At 41.5% G+C, this 18,339-nt stretch overlaps 1 long non-coding RNA gene and 1 other non-coding gene across 2 annotated transcripts; one reads left to right on the top strand and one right to left on the bottom strand.

Moving 5' to 3' along the window:
* Positions 1–933: 933 nt before the first annotated feature.
* LOC138425689 (uncharacterized) lies at positions 934–15,260 on the top strand. Its single transcript, XR_011251320.1, has 3 exons — positions 934–1,279; positions 2,088–2,288; positions 14,816–15,260. It is a non-coding gene; the product is annotated as an uncharacterized lncRNA (long non-coding RNA).
* Positions 9,336–9,442, bottom strand: LOC138426077 (U6 spliceosomal RNA). Its single transcript, XR_011251504.1, has one exon. It is a non-coding gene; the product is annotated as a U6 spliceosomal RNA (small nuclear RNA).
* Positions 15,261–18,339: the final 3,079 nt, after the last annotated feature.

Genomic DNA, 18,339 nt, shown 5'->3' with positions numbered 1-18,339 from the left:
TAAAAGCTACCATTTATCAAGCTGTTATTCCATGCCAGGCAACATGGGGAGAGCTTGGCAGATGTCATTTCATCTAAATCCCCACCGCAGTCCAGTGAGGTCAAGATCATGCTTCCCATTTCTTTGATGATTAAACTGAGGCTGGCAGTTTAAAGGACCTGCCCAAGGTCCAAACTCACCCAGCACTGGTTTCAAAGTAGGAAGCTATCCACTCACATAGCCTGAGAGTTTTTAACAAGTCATTACCTGAGTGATACAGGCCAAGGGGAGTCGTAACACTGCATTGTAATTATTTTGGCGAAAGCAACACTTTTAGTACTCATCTCTATTAGATTTTGTTTTTGAGTGAATAATATATGTCCCATAAATTAAAACTAGTGATGCTTATTGAGGACTGAATATTCCTACATAAGCCAAGTGGCTTCAAAGCAACCTAACTGGTTTCCCAACTCACCAAACTATACTCCAGCTTATGATTTTTATCCACACTGCTACATGGATGCCATGACTCTCACTTGAAGCCCACGGTCACATTCTGAGGACCGTTTCCTGTCAGAAATTTTTTCTGGAATCTGACACATCCCATCATGCTAAGTCTCTTCAGTCGTGTCCGACTCTGTGCAACCCCATAGATGGCAGCCCACCAGGCTCCCCTGTCCCTGGGATTCTCCAGGCAAGAACACTGGAGTGGGTTGCCATTTCCTTCTCCAATGCATGAAAGTGAAAAGTGAAAGTGAAGTCCCAGAGTCGTGTCCGACCCTTAGCGACCCCATGGACTGCAGCCTATCCTCCGTCCATAGGATTTTCCAGTCAAGAGTACTGGAGTGGGGTGCCATCGCCTTCTCCGACATCCCATCATAGTGAGGTCTAAATAGATTGTAAAGGGCCCACATGAGTTTCCAAGCCTAACTAAAGGATTTAATTTCCTTTCAGTTGACCTGTGTTTGACTTCTCTTGTTCTACTCTTGAACTGCCCAAAGGCCACTGTCACCAGAACTCAAGGCCAGGATCTCAAAGTAACCTGGCCACACAAAGGCATATAACACACTACCACCTGTTCACAGACTCACTCCACTTTATATTTGCTGGAAACGATCCTAGAAGCTGAAATACTTCCAGAGTTCAACAGTCTGGGATATTTAAAAGAGGGAGGAAAAAAGCCCTGCGTCCAAAGATCTGAGGCCAGAACTCTGTTCTTTGAGGATGGGAGGAGGTAAGAAGACCCTATTCATGGCTGCAGGAGAGGAAAAGAGCCCCACAAGGAAACTACCAACAGATGGTAAATACATTTTTAATTCTTCTGTCATACTGTGTGGACTTGTACACATTTGTCCTGCTGTGTTAGGCTCCCGAAATAGCTAGCCATGGAATTGCAGAACAGTTCGGCTGCAATTTGAGATTTAGGAAGCCATGCTGGCTGACAAAACAGGAAGGGCTCATAGTAGGATGGAGTGGATTTGCTCCCAGTTTGCAGCTCTTCCATGTGGCATCCGCTGCAGTTCTTAGTGCAGGAAGAGTCTCTCACATGTCAGGTCTCATTGATGACGTTTTAAAACACACTATTTCAGGTGGTCCTCCGAGCTCTAGTTACAATTATTCAACACTGACATGATCCACTTGGTAACTCCCAAAGGTTAAAAGGAGTGCAATCCATTTATTTATGGGTTCTGAGTCTTCCGGGGAACATCACAAACACATATGGCAGCCTGGAGCCCTAAACCTAGCCTTTCTCATACTTTTTGTTTTGACCTAATGTTCCCATAGAACATCATGGGAATTCTAATGCCAGGAAAAGGACCAAATATGATAATGGATTTCTCTGAAAGGAACTTAGGGAGATAGGATGTTAAGGCATATTCAATTGACTGCATCTAAGAAGTGACCTGAGATGGGTACTGGGAAATGAGTTAAGTTCCCAATCCCAACACTATCTCAGTGCATCAGCAAGAAAGAAAAAGTGGATATGGAATAATGGGGAGAGGGTGGGCTATTCCTTAATCATGGTCTAGAAATATAACTTACACAATTACTAGACCTGGAAGGATCCTTACAGAATCTAGTTCAAATTTTTTTCTTTCATTTTATAGACAGGAATCGCCGCCAAAGAGCTGCAAGAAATTGGCAGAGACTATACTGGTTGGTGGCAAATTCAGTTCTGGAACCCAAGACATCTATTTCTCAGTTCAATGTGTGCTCTGTTTTAACACCCACGGACATTTCCGTGAAGAGCAAAGTCCAATTCTAGAAGACCTTTCTCATAGTAATCTTCCCTCTTGAGTTCTTGTAAGGTAAGAGGATAGAATCTCTGACTGACTGGTCTTGAATGTTTGTAGATATTCTTTATAGCTAAGGTTTCAAGTTTAAATATTTGGGGTTAATTTTTGTTCTAAGCCCCTGGGGACTGTGTCTAGATTATATAGCTATCACACAATTTGGCCCAGCTGGGATCCTCTTTTCATGAAATAGCAAGGAAGACTGGTACACAGGGATTAAGAAGCATTGGCAAAAGAGAGCAGTCTTAATATAATAACTTCCCACCCTGAGCCTTTCTGGCCTAAGAATTTCTCCTGGCCTTAACTGAAGAGAGGGGTGTGCGTGTGTGCTAAGTTGCTTCAGTCGTGTCTGATTCTTTGCAACCTCATGGACTGTAGCCCATCAGGCTCCTCTGCCCATGGAATTCTCCAGGCAAGATTACTGGAGTGGGTTGCTATGCCCTCCTCCAGGGAAATCTTCCTGACCCAGGGATCAAACCCATCTCTCATATCTCCTGCACTGGCAGGTGGGTTCTTTACTGATAACACTGGAAGAGAGGGCTAGGTAGGAGCAAAAAGGGATTTTTATCTTCTTATGGAAGGAACAGAGAAGGCAATGGCACCCCACTCCAGTACTCTTGACTGGAAAATCCCCTGGACGGAGGAGCCTGGTGGGCTGCAGTCCATGGGGTCGCAAGAGTCAGACACAACTGTGCAACTTCACTTTCAATTTTTCACTTTCATGCATTGGAGAAGGAAATGGCAACCCACTCCAGTGTTCTTGCCTGGAGAATCCCAGGGACGGGGGAGCCTGGTGGGCTGCCATCTATGGGGTCGCACAGAGTCGGACACGACTGAAGTGACTTAGCAGCAGCATCAGCAGCTATATCCTTGTTTGAATGACCTATACATTCATAGATCATTTTTTTCCAGTGGGTACATATGTTTGCTAACAAAAAATATTCTAAATCAACTATTATAAAAAATGTTATTTTTTGCTTTTTTTTTTAAGAAAGTTAATCAGTAATTCATGGCTACTTTAGCAATAAAGTCTCCTAAATTTTGCATTTTTATTCAGCCTTTTAATTTCTTGTTCCTGCACGTGATTTTGGCAATGTTTTATTCTATTTTTATGGTGGAGAAATATTGGCATTCTTTGCTTTGAGAATCAGTTTGACCCTTTTGACTACTCTGGCTAATTTTACTAGCTCTCTCCATCGTCTGGTTACAGATTTGTGGGTGGGGGGAGGGTAGAATTATCTTAAGTGAGTTATTTCTAGGAAAGGTAATAAAGGCACACTTCAGATTATTTCATTCCTGTGATCCAAATTTGATTATCTAGCTGATATCACTGGGGACATTTGCAGCTTTAATAATTACATCTCAAGGCCTAAAGAAAAAAAGAAGAAAAATTACATTTACTACATATTCACATGCAGCTTTTCAGAGACTTACCATCTGAAAGCCTGTTTGGCTGCTTAAAAAAACATAGATTGATATCAAGATTCTGTTTTAAGAGTTCAAGCTCAGTTGACACTTTGTTCTTTCAAAAAAAAAAAAAAACAAAAGCTAGACTTAAACAACTGTTTTGGTAGAAGGGTTTAGTATTGCTTATCTGAAAGAGTGAAAAACCCAAGCTATTGATTTTACCTTTCCTTTTGGAGGACAGTTTTAGGAATATATATATATATTTTTTGCCCCTAGAAAGTTTTGAGGCTCTGATTCATGTTAAAAGTGCCTTGTTCCACTATAAACCAACACAGCTTTGAAGCTGTCTCCACTTCTAGGTCAAGGGCTCTCCCTGTGGCCAGATGCCAGTTTTATCCTTGGACTCTCATGATCCTCGGAAATAAATCAACTTTCCAGTAAAATCCTATGACTGCTCTGTTTTACATAAAAGTGTGCAGCCTGGGGCTGTGATATTATTTTGCATTTTAGGTGGAAAAGAAGGGAAAGAAAACATTCGTTATTGCTGAGAGACAGCTCCAAATGGAGCCATAATTACGGATATCAGAGGGCAGCTGGGTACCATACTCACTCTCCTAGTAGCATCGAGAACCCTCAAGCTTATTATTGACATGGAAACAAACATACAGATGACTGTGAAGTGGTCTAATCCACATGTGGCAAGGGTCAATACAGTCCATGAGTTAAAAAAGCACTGAGTAGGTTGCTTCTTAGGTCAAAATTTCTTCCTTGTGGCAGGAAGAAAAAAAATGAATTACGACTATACATAGCAATACAGATGAATCTCACAATGTTGAAAAATAAAAGAGGCTACACATGAAAGAAGGTCTCCTGTATTGTTCCACTTGTATAAAGTTCAAAATCATACAAGACTAATCTATGATGTTAGAACTAAATATGTAGTTTACTTTTGATGAGGGAAAGGATCGTGCTAGATAGGGGGCATGAAGATGCTTCCAGGAGGCCAGAAAATTCTATTTCTTGACCCAGGTGATGGACCCAGAGGTGGGTTCACTTTGTGAAAATCCATTATGCCATATACCTGTGATCTGGGTGGTTTTTACTATAAGAATGATTTACTTCAATTTAAAAGTTTAAAAATAATATTCTCATTGGGAAAGACAAATTTAAGAAGTATTAGAAAAGCATTCTGCTAGTTAAACATTGGATATTTATATTTGTAGAGGGAAAATAGACAATTCAAATGAGTTAAAGGAAAAAAATGCGCAAAACTTCAGTGTAGGGCAATGGGAACACTCCCACCCTGCTGCAAGGAGTATTCATTGCTACTGCTGCATTTGGCATTATCTATTAAAGATATGCATATCTGGTGACCCAGATTCCCACCCCTGGGTATATCCAATAGAAATACGTGCATGTGAGCACCGAAAGAATAGCAACTCCATTCATAATGGCCCCAAACTGAAAACAAGTTGTCTACCAACAGTAGAGTAGATAAAATGTGCTATTAATATATCCAACCTTGGAATACTATACAGCCTTTTAAAAGGAATGAACCATAGAACCCTTAGCTTAAATGAAGCTGAGAAACCTACTGTTAAAAGATAGAAGTTTAAAAAAAAAAAAAAGCATACGTTCCCATTTACTTAAAGTCCAAAAAATAAGAAAAGATAAATACGTGAAAATATCGATACACACTTAGGTGGAAAAACTAAAGAAAAGGAAAAAAAAAGTTATCATAAAAGTAAGGGTGCTGGGGGGAGGGTGGGTTGGGAATGGGAAGGGGTGGATGGACAGCCCCCGGGCCATATTCTATTTCTTGATTTGAGCAATGGTTATGTGAAGGCGCACATAATAAAAATTTATGAAATTATACTTTTATATATCATACACTTTCTCTAATGTATATTTCACAATAAAAGGGTGTAGAAATCACATGAAACCCAATTACTCAGAGATAGTTATCAGTTTAACACTTTGATATGTATATTTTCCAGATCTTCTTCAATGTAATATGTACATCTTACCCACATGGTTTTGTAGCCTTTAATTTTTGTTTTATTTAATGATTGGATCTCCCAGAAGAAACTCTTGGGTTTTTTTGTTTTCAATTTCCATTTAATTTTAACTAAGAGTAAATATCATACAAGCTTTATGCCCCTCTGGAAGGCTAAAGCCGTGGAGTGGCTTTCAGGAAATTAGGTTGCTTTAACCTAAGCTACAGTGATTCATAAACCAATCTGTAGGATTTTGCCGTAGCTCATGGGAGACTTTTACTTCTCTGTTAATAATGCTGCAGCTTCAAAAGAGAAAAGCCTCTTTCCACCTCTTCAGTGTGCTGCCTCGTCAAAAGGAAAGGCCAGGCAGTGAGGGGAAAGGTCAGTATGGGAGTGGTCAGGAGGCTTGAGGGGAGGAGGAGGTCACCCATAAAATGTATTCTAATACTCATCATGCTGATCCTGACCTAGGAAACATTATAAAGTACTGAAATCGAACAAAAAATGATCCGGGTGCTTTAGAAAAAAAGAAGTTGTTCCATCACTCTCCTTGCCCAGAGGGCAGCCCAAGTCTCCTTCCCTCTGCCTGGAATACACTGCTCCTCCCCATCGCCTGATTAGCAAGCATCCTCCACTGTTCTCCTTTACCCTTTTAATCATCTGCATACTTCATCCTCCTCAACATGCCATGGTTGAAGAAACCTTCTATGGCTACCCAAGCAACAGCTTCATGGCACCCTAAACCTACCACATCACAGCACTGGTCACCTTATTTTGAAATCGCCTATTTTCTTGTCCACAAATATGCTGCTAGTCCATAAGCTTCACACATGCAAGGACATGCATGTCCTTCACGCACGCATGTCTGTTTCACCATTGAAACTGCCAGCTCTAGTTCATACTGGCACCCAATAAACACAGTTATTGAATGGGTGGAAAACACTTGTGAAATGAGATGGGGTGTGAGGAGTGGAGCTGGGATTTAAATTATGCTCTCCCAACTCACTTCACCCATTAAACACAAATGGCTTCAAAGAGTCCAGTCAAACCAACCCAGGATGGTGTGAAGCTTTAAATTCTATAATGGCTTCATTTCAAATACTTAGTAGTGAAAGAATCTACCGGCCAATGAAGGAGACCCAAGAGGTGTGGGTTTAGTCCCTGGGTTGGGAAGATCCCCTGGAGGAGGAAATGGCAACCTATTCCAGTATTCTTGCCTGGAAATTTTCATGAACAGAAGAGCCTGCAGGTTACACTCCATGGGGGTCGCACAGAGTCGGACACAACTGAGCACACACACATACACACACACCAGTAATAGCAGTTTGTATCTTGTTTTATATTTTGTGAAGCAGTTTCACAAGTCTTACACAATTCCAACAATAAAACCTCCAACATGAACTGAGAGGCTATTATTGTCATCATTTTATAGATGGGAAAACTATCTGAGAGAGCTTAAGTAACTAGCTTCATAAGATTATTTTTCAGTCTAAGCCAGGAAGACTAGGCAAGAATACACAGAAGAACTATACAAAAAAGATCTTAATGACCCAGATAACCATGATGGTGTGATCATTCACCCAGAGCCAGACATCCTGGAGTCCAAAGTCAAGGGGGCCTTAGGAAGCATTACTACAAACAAAGCTGGTGGAGGTGATGGAATTCCAGCTGAGATATTTCAAATCCTAAAAGGTGATACTGTGAAAGTGCTGCACTCAATATGCCAGCAAATTTGGAAAACTCAGCAGTGGCCACAGGACTGGAAAAAGTCAGTTTTCATTCCAATCCCAAAGAAAGGCAATGCCAAAGAATGTTCAAACTACCACACAATTGCACTCATCTCACACTCTAGCAAAGTAACGCTCAAAATTCTCCAAGCGAGGCTTCAGCAGTACGTGAACTGAGAACTTCCGGATGTTCAAGCTGGATTTGGAAAAGGCAGAGGAACCAGAGATCAAATTGCCAAATCTGTTGGATCATAGAAAAAGCAAAAGAGCTCCAGGAAAACATCTACTTCTGCATTATTGACTACGCCAAATCCTTTGACTGTGTGGATCACAACAAATTGTGGAAAATTCTTCAAGAGATGAGAATACCAGACCACCTTCCTGTCTCCTGAGAAATCTGTATGCAGGTCAAGAAGCAGCAGTTAGAACTGGACATGGAACAACAGACTGGTTCCAGATTGGGAAAGGAGTACATCAAGGCTGTATATTGTCACCCTGATTATTGAACTTATATGCAGAGTACATCATGCAAAATGGCAGGCTGGATGAAGCACAGACTGGAATCAAGATTGCCCAGAAAAGTATCAGTAACCTCAGATATGCAGATGACACCACCCTTATGGCAGAAAGCAAAGAACTAAAGAGCCTCTTGATGAAGGTCAAAGAGCAGAGTGAAAAAGCTGGCTTAAAACTCAGCATTCAGAAAACTAAGATCATGGCATCCAGTCCCATCACTTCATGACATATAGATGGGGAAACAATGGAAACAGTGAGAGACTATTTTGGGGGGTTCCAAAATCACTGCAGATGATGATTGCTGCCATGAAATTAAAAGACGCTTGTTCCTTGGAAGAAAAGCTATGACCAACCTAGAAAGCATATTAAAAGGCAGAAACATTACTTTACCAGCAAAGGTCCATATAGTCAAAGCTATGGTTTTTCCAGTAGTCATGTACGGATGTGAGAGTTGGACCATAAAGAAAGCTGAGCACTGAAAAATTGATGTTTTTGAACTGTGGTGTTGGAGAAGACTCTTGAGAGTCCCTTGGACTGCAAAGAGATCCAACCAGTCCATCTTAAAGGAAATCAGTCCTGCATATTCATTGGAGGCACTGATGCTGAAGCTGAAACTCGAATACTTTGGCCACCTGATGTGAAGAACTGACTTACTGGAAAAGACCTTGACGCTGGGAAAGGTTGAAGGCGGGAGGAGAAGGGGACAAGAGAGGCTGAGATGGTTGGATGGCATTACCGACTCAATGGACTTGAGTTTGAGGGGAGCTGGTGATGGACAGGGAAGCCTGGTGTGCTGCAGTCCATGGGGTTGCAAAAAGTTGGACACGACTGAGTGACTGAACTGAACTGAAGCCAGGAACTGGTAACCCCTCAGAGCTGGAAGTGTATACCACATGTTTTTAGGCAGTAGGGACATAAAATAAATATATGACACCATTCTAATTTTTTTATCTTATAATAAATATTTCATTTTTAAAGCATTAATTTTTTAGCTTTATTTTATCACAAAACTAGTACATTTGATGTAGAAAAAAAGAGTACCAATAAGAAAATCAAAGTCATTTATGATCACATTAGATAGAATATCTATCATTACACCGTTTTAATAACTGACTACATATTCAGTCTGGAGCTTCGCTAGAGTGAGAACTCCCCTCCCACACTCTCCTCTTCCACACCCCCCCCCCCAACTCTGTTCTTTATCTTCAAATTTTTCTGAGCTATTCTTGCCCATTTGCTCTTTTATTTGAATTTGAGAATTAGGTTTTACTAAAATTCTGTTGGGATTTTTATTGGATTTGCATTCCTTTTATAGGTTAATTGGAGTAGAACTGAAAATTTTACTATCTTGGTTCCTGTCTTTCATAAACACAGTATATTTCTCCATTAATTTATGTCTATTTTAATGTCTTTTTAAAAATATGGAAAGCTTCAGAAATTTGCATGTCATTTTTGCGCAGGGACTGTGTTCTTCTTCTCTGTACTGTTCCAACTTTAGTATATGTGTTGTCAAAGCGAGCATTCAGACGAATTTTTCTTTTAATGGTTGGATTATATTAGGAGAGAAAGGTAACATATTCTTCACTTTCCTTATGAGACCAAAAAGGAGATTAATCTGGATTAGTTATTTCTATCAAACATAAAAGCATTTAGTTGCGTGGTAAAAATGGAAATGTTTCTGACTATGTTATCTCACACCTTCTATCATCTAAATGGAAAGTTTTTTAAAAAAATACTTATGGATTTTTGGGCTAAAAGGGAAGAAACCTTTTATTTATTTATCTTTGTGTGTGTTGGATTTTTTAAATTTTTATTTATTTTTTAATTGGTGGAATATTGCTTTACAATTTTGTGTTGGTTTCTGCCCTAAAATAACACGAATCAGTCATAAATTGTATACATATCCCTTACCTCCCTCTCCTCCCCCAATATTTCTGTATATCATTTGTTTTGGCTGCTCTGGGTCTTCCTTGTGATGTGCGGGCTGTAGAGCCCTTAGGCTTCAGTAGTTTCAAGCGAGGGTCGCCCTGAGGCATGTGAGATCTTGGTTCCCTGACTAGGGATCTAACCTGAAGCCCTGCATTGGAAGACAGATTCCCACCAGGGAAATCCCAAAGTGGAAATTCTCTGGTGGTCTTGACAGAGAAATGCAGCCAATCAAAGGGGTTGGGACAACAGGAGAAAAGGGAAGGAAAGGAAAAGAATATGGTCAGACATGATTTGGAGGAGGGCTGGGGAAATGGGGGCAGAACAGTGGGGCAGGTGGAAGAAACTGGGGAGGAGAAAATGACAGCAAGTGAGGGTTTTCTGAGTTCTGCTATTCTAGAAAACCAGCAGCATCCCTTGGGATCTTGTTAGAAATTCAGAATACAGGCCCCAACTCAGATTTACCCAATCCAAATCTTCATTTTAACAAGATCCCCAGGTAATTCTTATGCACAGTCAAGTTCCAGAAGCTCTTAGTTGCCCCCAGCCAATCTGAGCCAGACCTGATCAATGTCATCAGCTTTAGCCCTATTAATAGACAAAACTGGTTTGGTTGCCTAGAGACCTGGAAATCTGGTTCCTCCCGTAGACTCTGCAACTCAGAGTGCTCCTACCACTTTGGCCAAAGCCGTGTGACTCCAGTTGGCCTCAGTTTCTCTGCTAGCGTGTCAGTTCTCTGCAGGGATTGGATCCTGGCCGGGACCCATTTCCTCAGCGCGGATCTCACGTTCCGCCAGAGGCTTGCACTGCCCCTTCCTCTGGGACGCAGGATGTGATTTTCTACTCTTCTCAGCTTCTGCTGGGGACCCGCTGTGACTGGCCCAATCACCTGGAACTGTGCCTGATTTTGAATATTGTCACCTGGACTTCTTCCAGAACTGCATTCTGCTGGCAGAGAGTTCACAGTCAGATGTCCAAGTAGCCTGGCTCAATCTGAGTTAGTCACGGCCTTTGACCACTGCACACAAGTCTGCCTCGCTGCCTCCTGGGGACGGGCTAGCTTCTGAAGACACGCTCTGTCCCCTCTGTCCCCCTGAATCTTGGCTTCTTCCCCCTTCCCAGGGCCTGAACTGATGCGGTCTCAGCCTGCCTTACACACAAATGTCTCCTACTAAAGAGAAGGAGGCCAGCATAGAGCAAGGGTGGCAGGACTCAGTCCCTTCTCTCTCTTAACATCTAAGATGCTGGGATTTCATGGCCCTGCTTGTGTGCGTAGACCCTAAGACTCCAAGCACTGCCCTTGGAGCCCTTTAGGTAAAAGATATCCTAAAAGTCTTGGAAGACTACTGACTATAAACGGGCCCATTTGTTTCACACAACTTGTAGTTTTGGCTCTTTTCTCCAAGGTGGAGAAAAATCTTTGTGGCCTAACTTACTTTATGAAAGTGAAAGTCGCTCAATTGTGTCCGACTCTTTGCCACCCTATGGACTATACAGGCCGTGGAATTCTCCAGACCAGAATACTGGAGTAGGTAACCTTTCCCTTCTCCAGGGGATCTTCCCAACCCAGGGATCAAACCCAGGTCTCCTGCATTACAGGCAAATTCTTTACCAGCTGAGCCGTAATGGAAGCCCAAGAATACAGGAGTGGGTGGCCTATCCCTTCTCCAGTGGATCTTCCCGAACCAGGGATTAAACCCAGGTCTCCTGCACTGCAGGTGAATTCTTTGCCAACTGAGCTATGAGGGAAGCCAACTTACTTTATAAATACAGGCTAATGCATACAGAAGCTCAATTATTTCTCTGGTTCCCATACAACCATTTCACTTTGACCTATGGTGTTATACCTCCTGCCCTGCTCAATCTGTGGTGAAACATCATACAAAGTGTATCACATCTGCTACTGTGTTTTAAGCCACGTCAGGTTGGCCATCAGCTAGAGAAGCCAATTTTTATTACTCTCCGCTAATTCACTGACTTTATCTTTAAGATTGTTGCACCATTTCTATTCCTAAGAGCTATTCTTATGGTGATTTAAAATAAAAAAGATGATGAGAAAGAAGAAAGAAAACAAGAAGAAAGTGTGGCAGCACCCACAGCAGCTAAGGAATGGTGTGGGTGTTGTTTCCATTATTTACATACATAACACTTTCACAAGAATCCAAATGTCTTATAAAAGAAAATACAAATTGCAGGAAAGACGCGATAACACAGCAAGACACAAAGAAAACAATTATCCAGAGGAAGATTTAAATTTGGCATCAATCGTTTGCAGCAAAAGAATGGATAAGTATCCTCTGGCTGCTTGCACATAGCAAGGTAGGCATGTAGTAGCATTTGCCAGGGTCCAAAAAGAAGTTCCATGTGAAATAAAAGGAAACGCATGCTATGTAATGTAGTCATTCCAAGTTTCTAAAGTTGCATGGCAATCTCATTAAATCAGCTGCTGCTAAGTTGCTTCAGTCGTGTCCGACTCTGTGCGACCCCATAGACGGCAGCCCACCAGGCTCTGCCATCCCTGGGATTCTCCAAGCAAGAACACTGGAGTGGGTTGCCATTTCCTTCTCCAATGCATGAAAGCGAAAAGTGAAAGTGAAGTCACTGAGTCGTGTCCAACTCTCAGCGACCCCATGGACTGCAGCCTACCAGGCTCCTCTGTCCATGGGATTTTCCAGGCAGGAGTACTGGAGTGGGGTGCCATTGCCTTCAAGATTAGCAAGAGTGTTTGGATAGGAAATAGAACATACATAAGCATGAACCATTCACTGGATCATTCTAAAGGTCCAGATTTTCTCAGGACAGACTTTACTGATAAGTCATGAAGAAGCTGTATTTGAAGTTAGTCTAAAAAAACCCAGTTTTGACGGATGGTGTGAAAACTCTCCTTCAGTGGTTTTCAGTTCTATGCCTGATGTTATGTCATTATTTGAACAGGGTTCCAACCAACCATTTAAACTTCTGGCAAAGGGGAAACCTCATATGGGGGTGGTGGGAGGGGGCGGAAAATACTCTCAGGAAAAATGTCTAAAATGTTGCAGAGGCTTAAAAAGGGATAAGTAGACAGAACAACACATCACTGCTAGTGTAGGTGCAGTTACAGTCAAACCACTCAAAATCACAATGTCATTTGTCTTCTTTGTATCTCTTTTCTTTTCACAAGTCACATGGCAAAATCAACAAATACTACATCATCCCTCTGAGGATTCAGCTGGGGGAAAAGCATCGGTTAGCTCATCTCTAGAGTAGCTATTATTAGCTCGCTTTGACTCTCTCATACCATACGTACTCATGCTTATGAAGCTGCCTGTTTGCTTCCTTTGTCATCTTCCTCTATGATTATGACTACAGCTATGCAGTGCACTCTGGTGCAGCCCAGAGGTACCCATTTCCACAGGTTTTTCCAAAACTGATGTAAGCTCCGTAGTTTTCAAGAGGTTATTTGTTGGAAAAAACATGCAAAGTCATATTTGCAACTGATGTTGAACTTTCCATAGATAATATTAGGGACTTCCCTGGCAGTTCAGTGGGTAAGACTCCATGCTTCCATTGCAGGGGGCGTGGGTTTGATCCTGGTGAGGCAACTAAGATCCCACATGCTGCACAACATGGCCAAAAAATAAATAAAAATAAATGTATAGAAAATATTACTGTACCTGTACTGGATTGTATATTCAGTGTTACCCTTACCTCCCCCTAATCCATGATTACTCAGAACCTGTGAATATGACCTTCTTTGGAAATAAGAGTCTTTGTCAATGTAACCACATTAAGATGATGTCATACTGGATTAGTGTGGGCCCTAAACTCAATGACCAGTGTCCTTATAAGAAGGTCCTTCAGAGACGTAGACTTGCAGGAAGACCATCATGTGAAGACAGAGGCAGAGACTGGAGTGATATAGCTGCAAGTCAAGGACTGCCAGTAACCCTCAGAAGCTAGGAGAGAAGCTCAGTACAGGTTCTAGTCTGAGTCTTTGGTGGAGGGATGTGGCCTTGGTGACACTTTGATTTTGGACTCCTAACCTCCAGAACAGTGAGATATAAATTTCTATTGTTTATACCAGGGGTCCCCAACCTCCCGGATCTGAATGTCTGATGATCGGAGGTGGAGCTGATGTAATAATAATAGAAATAAAGTGCACAATAAATGCAATGTGCTTGAATCATCCCCAAACCGTCTCACCCCACCCCTGATCCATTGAATTATCCCAAACCATCTTCCCCCCACCCCTGATCCGTGGAAAAACTGTCTTCCATGAAACCGGTTCCAGGTACCAAAAATCTGGGGACTGCCCAATCTTTAAAACAGCCAGTTTGTGGTATTTTTCGTGGTAGTCCTAGGAATCTCCAGATTATGAAAGTGAGTATGTCAAATTACATAAAGACTTGACATTAACTTTCCTTTAGATGATGAAACTAGGAGAAGAAAAGGCTACTTGTCATGGTGACATGGCAAGTCTGAACCAAAGATGGGGTTAGAAACTGGTCATTCTAGGATCACAAGGCAGGTAGAACTGTAGACAAATGAAAGTTTCAGCTAACACACTATGCCACTGATGTCACATTTAAAAGTGAGGTATAAGACCTCCATGTGCAAAAACTGCAAGGGAGGGTATCAAAATCTGATCACGTGGCTTTCAACCCCTTACATAAACATAAAGTACATAAGAAATAAAAACTAGAGATTCAAGATGAGAGTTGTTTTGTGTAGAGTAGTCTGTGTGCTGAGTGTCCTCGCCCGTCAACTTTTCTAAATCTTCAGGGGCAAAGAAAATGTGAGGAGTTCCCCTGGATCAGATGTGGGTCACCCACAAAAGAATGCAAGCATGGGGTTATCTTGCATCCTTTCTAAGAGGATCATTTGGATGTGTAGCCAGATGAACAAAAAAGCTGGAGTTGGTAACAGATTCCTGGGGTCCCAGGAAAGAGTAAGTGATCAGCCATATTAAGATGGATCCATTTGTTCACAGGGAAATCTTGGTGAGATAACTACCCTGGAGCATCTCCAAAAAATTCATACAAATCAACAGGAGAGGCAACTTTATATACCTGTGAAGATCAAAGAACTGTAACACCAGATCTTCACGAGAGGACCAGACAAGTAAGAACTTTCCTGCCCTGCCCTCTCCTCCTCCTCCTCCTCCTCCTCCTAGAATTCTAACCAGAGAAAAGTGTGCAGCCTCGTTCTACAGACTGCAAGGGGCAGGGATGTGGAAAGGAAGGGGAACACAGGTTTCTCTCCTAACCCAACTGTAGCTTTTTGTAGGAGGTTGAGCTGGAGATGGGAGAAACCTGTCAATGTTTTTTTTTTTTTTTTACTGTGACGTGAATCCAGACACGTTAATTACTGACCAATGGATATATTACCTGGAAGTAACTGGAAGAATAAAAATTTGCTCTAAATTTCAAACGCAAGAGCCGAGAAAGTGCTAACTCTGTGGAATAAATTTGAAGTGTTGCTTTATGATTGATTACATCCTATGAGTCATGCTAGTTCAGTGCAACAGTTACATAACCATTTCTAAATGCAATTGAATAGAGCAGTTCTTATAGAGCCTTCTATAGAGTTTTCCTCTATGAAGTCACTGTGTTTCTGTCTGAAGTTGGAAAATTATATGTCAAACTGTCCTCGTAGAGAATTTTGTCCTTTTATCAGCACTTGTCAATGCTCGGTCAGTCGCTCAGTCGTGCCCAGCTCTTTGCAAACCCGTGGACTGTAGCCCACCAGGCTCTTCTGTCCATGGGATTATTCTTGCAAGGATGCTGGAGTGGGTTGCCATTTCCTCCCCCAGGGACTGAACCTGTACCTCCTGTGGCTTCTGCACTGGAAGGCAGATTCTTTACCACTGAGTCACCTGGGAATGAAATGTCTAAACCGAGAAGCATTACATGTTTGGTACATATTAGATTCTCAACAAATGTTGCATTAATAAAGAAATGAATGGACAGTGAAGAGAAACCCTGCTTGCCTGGGTTCTTTATAAACCCGGGCTATCCCCAGATTCCTTTATGGTACAGTAAGAAATATTTCAAGTTAATGACTTCTGAGAAACTCCAGCCAGACATTTATGGTCTCATAGAGTATATGTTCCAGAGAAGGCAATGGCACCCCACTCCAGTACTCTTGCCTGAAAAATCCCATGGACGGAGGAGCCTGGTGGGCTGCAGTCCATGGGGTTGCTAAGAGTCGGACATGACTGAGCAACTTCACTTTCACTTTTCACTTTCATGCATTGGAGAAGGCAATGGCAACCCACTCCAGTGTTCTTGCCTGGAGAATCCCAGGGACGGGGGAGCCTGGTGGGCTGCCGTCTATGGGGTCGCACAGAGTCGGACACGACTGAAGCGATTTAGCAGCAGCAGCAGCAGCAGCAGCAGCAGAGTATATGTTCTTCATTCACAGTGGGATTAAACTAGAAACTGATAATTGAGAGATAATAGAAAAATCTCCCAACATTTGCAAACTAAATACCATGGTTCTAAATAATTCAAGGGCCAATGAGAAAAATTTCAAGAGAAATCAATACATCAAACTGAATAAAAATTAAAATACAACATAGCAAAATTGTAGGATGCAATTAAAAGTAGTGCTGAGAGGGATGTTTATAGCTCCAAAGGCATACATTAGAAAAGGGATAAAGTCCTAAATCAATAATCTAAGATCTCACCACAAGAATGTAGAAAAAGAGAAGCAAAATAAACCCAAAGCAAGCAAGAGAAAGGAAACAATGAGGTTAAGAGCAGAAATCAATGAAACTGAAAACAGGAAAAACAATAGAGAAAATCAATGGTACAAACCTTGGCTCTTCAAAAAGATCAAAACTGACAAACTTCTATATCTGGAATGAATAAAAGGTATCACTACAGACATCAAAAAGAAAAGGGGATACTATAAAAAAAAAGTAACATATAGATTTGACAACACAGATGAAATTAACCAATTGTTCAAAAACACAAGCCACAACAACTTCCCCAAAATGAAATAGAAAATTTCAATAATCCTAACATCATTAAGGAAATTGAATTTGCAATTTTCAAAAATTCCCCCACAAAGAGATCTCCTACCCCAGAGGGTTTTACAGGAGAAATTCTACCAAACATTTGAGGAAGACTTAATACCAGTTCTACACTATCTCTTATAGAAAAAGAAAAATCACTTCCAGTTCATTTTATAGAGCTAATATTATCCTCACACACAGGCAAAGATGGTACAAAATAAGAAAACTGCAGACCAATATTTCTTGTGAACAATGATGCAAAAGTTTTTAACAATATATTAGCAAATAGAATTCAGCAATATTGCCAAAGAATTATACATCAAAGCTAAGTAGGATTTAGTCCAGGAAGGCAAGTCTGGTTCAGTATTTGGGAGTTCATGAACATAACCCACAACATTAGTAGGCCAGGAGACCTGGATACCTGTACACACTTGCCTAATGGATATTTTACAATGGTACAAAAGTGGAGGAAAGGTGAAGAAGGAGAAGGGGGAGGAATACATGGAAGCAGAAGAGAGGGGGAGGAGAAAGGAGGAGAGAAAACTGAGACTCCAGAATTAACAAACTGGAATGTTTCTGAGTGCCAGAGCAGAAGAGTTCATGACTTCTGCAAGACTTGGGAAAGGATGATTAACCACCTGAAGAGAAACTTCTCTCACTCCAACAACTGGCTTGGATCCACTGGTACTTTGGTGAAGCTGTCCTAAGAAGCCATGATCTTTTCCCTTTCTTCTTGCTGCTCCCACATTGAAAGAACACAATGTGGTCTCGTTGTTTTATTTACTTTTTTGTTTTATTAATTTGTTTGTTTGCTTTCCCAATTGACTTTATTTCTTAAGTTAACTGGGAAAATCAGGGGTGGAAAGTCAATCTGCGGCATCCAAATGTGGAATGGATCCTGGGTCAGTATCCACCATGGAGGCCGCCTCTTCTATCATTTTCCTGCCCCTTGATAATGGGTCCTTGATTTCTCAGGGTAGCCTCACCTGCTGCTTCTGAGCCCTTTCAGGAGGGGAGATGGATACTGGGGAGTGAGGGGTGTTACGGAGGCTGGGACCCATCAGTTTGTGTAAACCTGAGTTCTGACAGGTACATGATTCCCTCTGTATCATGGGTACTGAGTATTAATGGTGGCGTCACCCACCTAACCATCCTCAAATATAGAGAAAAACCATGTGCAGGCATTATCAGACCCAGGGCACATCCAGATGTTCCATGCTTCTGGAGATCCTTAGATGTAATCACTTCACAAAGCACTATGCAGTTTCGATTTCAACTCTGTAGGAACCTCCAGGGCTTTTACAATAAATAATGCTAGAACAGGCGGACATTTATAGACAAAAATTGAACTTTGACCTTATACAATAATTAATTCAAATGAAAGTACAATATAAACAAAATAAAACAGAAATCTATGTACTTTCAGGAAAGAAAGAAAAAAAAAAAACCTGGAGAATATCTTTGGAATCTAGGGCTAGACAAAAAAGTCTTAGACT

The sequence above is a fragment of the Ovis canadensis genome, chromosome 20 (genome assembly GCF_042477335.2).
Source record: "Ovis canadensis isolate MfBH-ARS-UI-01 breed Bighorn chromosome 20, ARS-UI_OviCan_v2, whole genome shotgun sequence".
Classification (NCBI taxonomy): Eukaryota; Metazoa; Chordata; class Mammalia; order Artiodactyla; family Bovidae; genus Ovis; species Ovis canadensis.
This window is presented reverse-complemented; position numbering and strand designations above follow the sequence as displayed.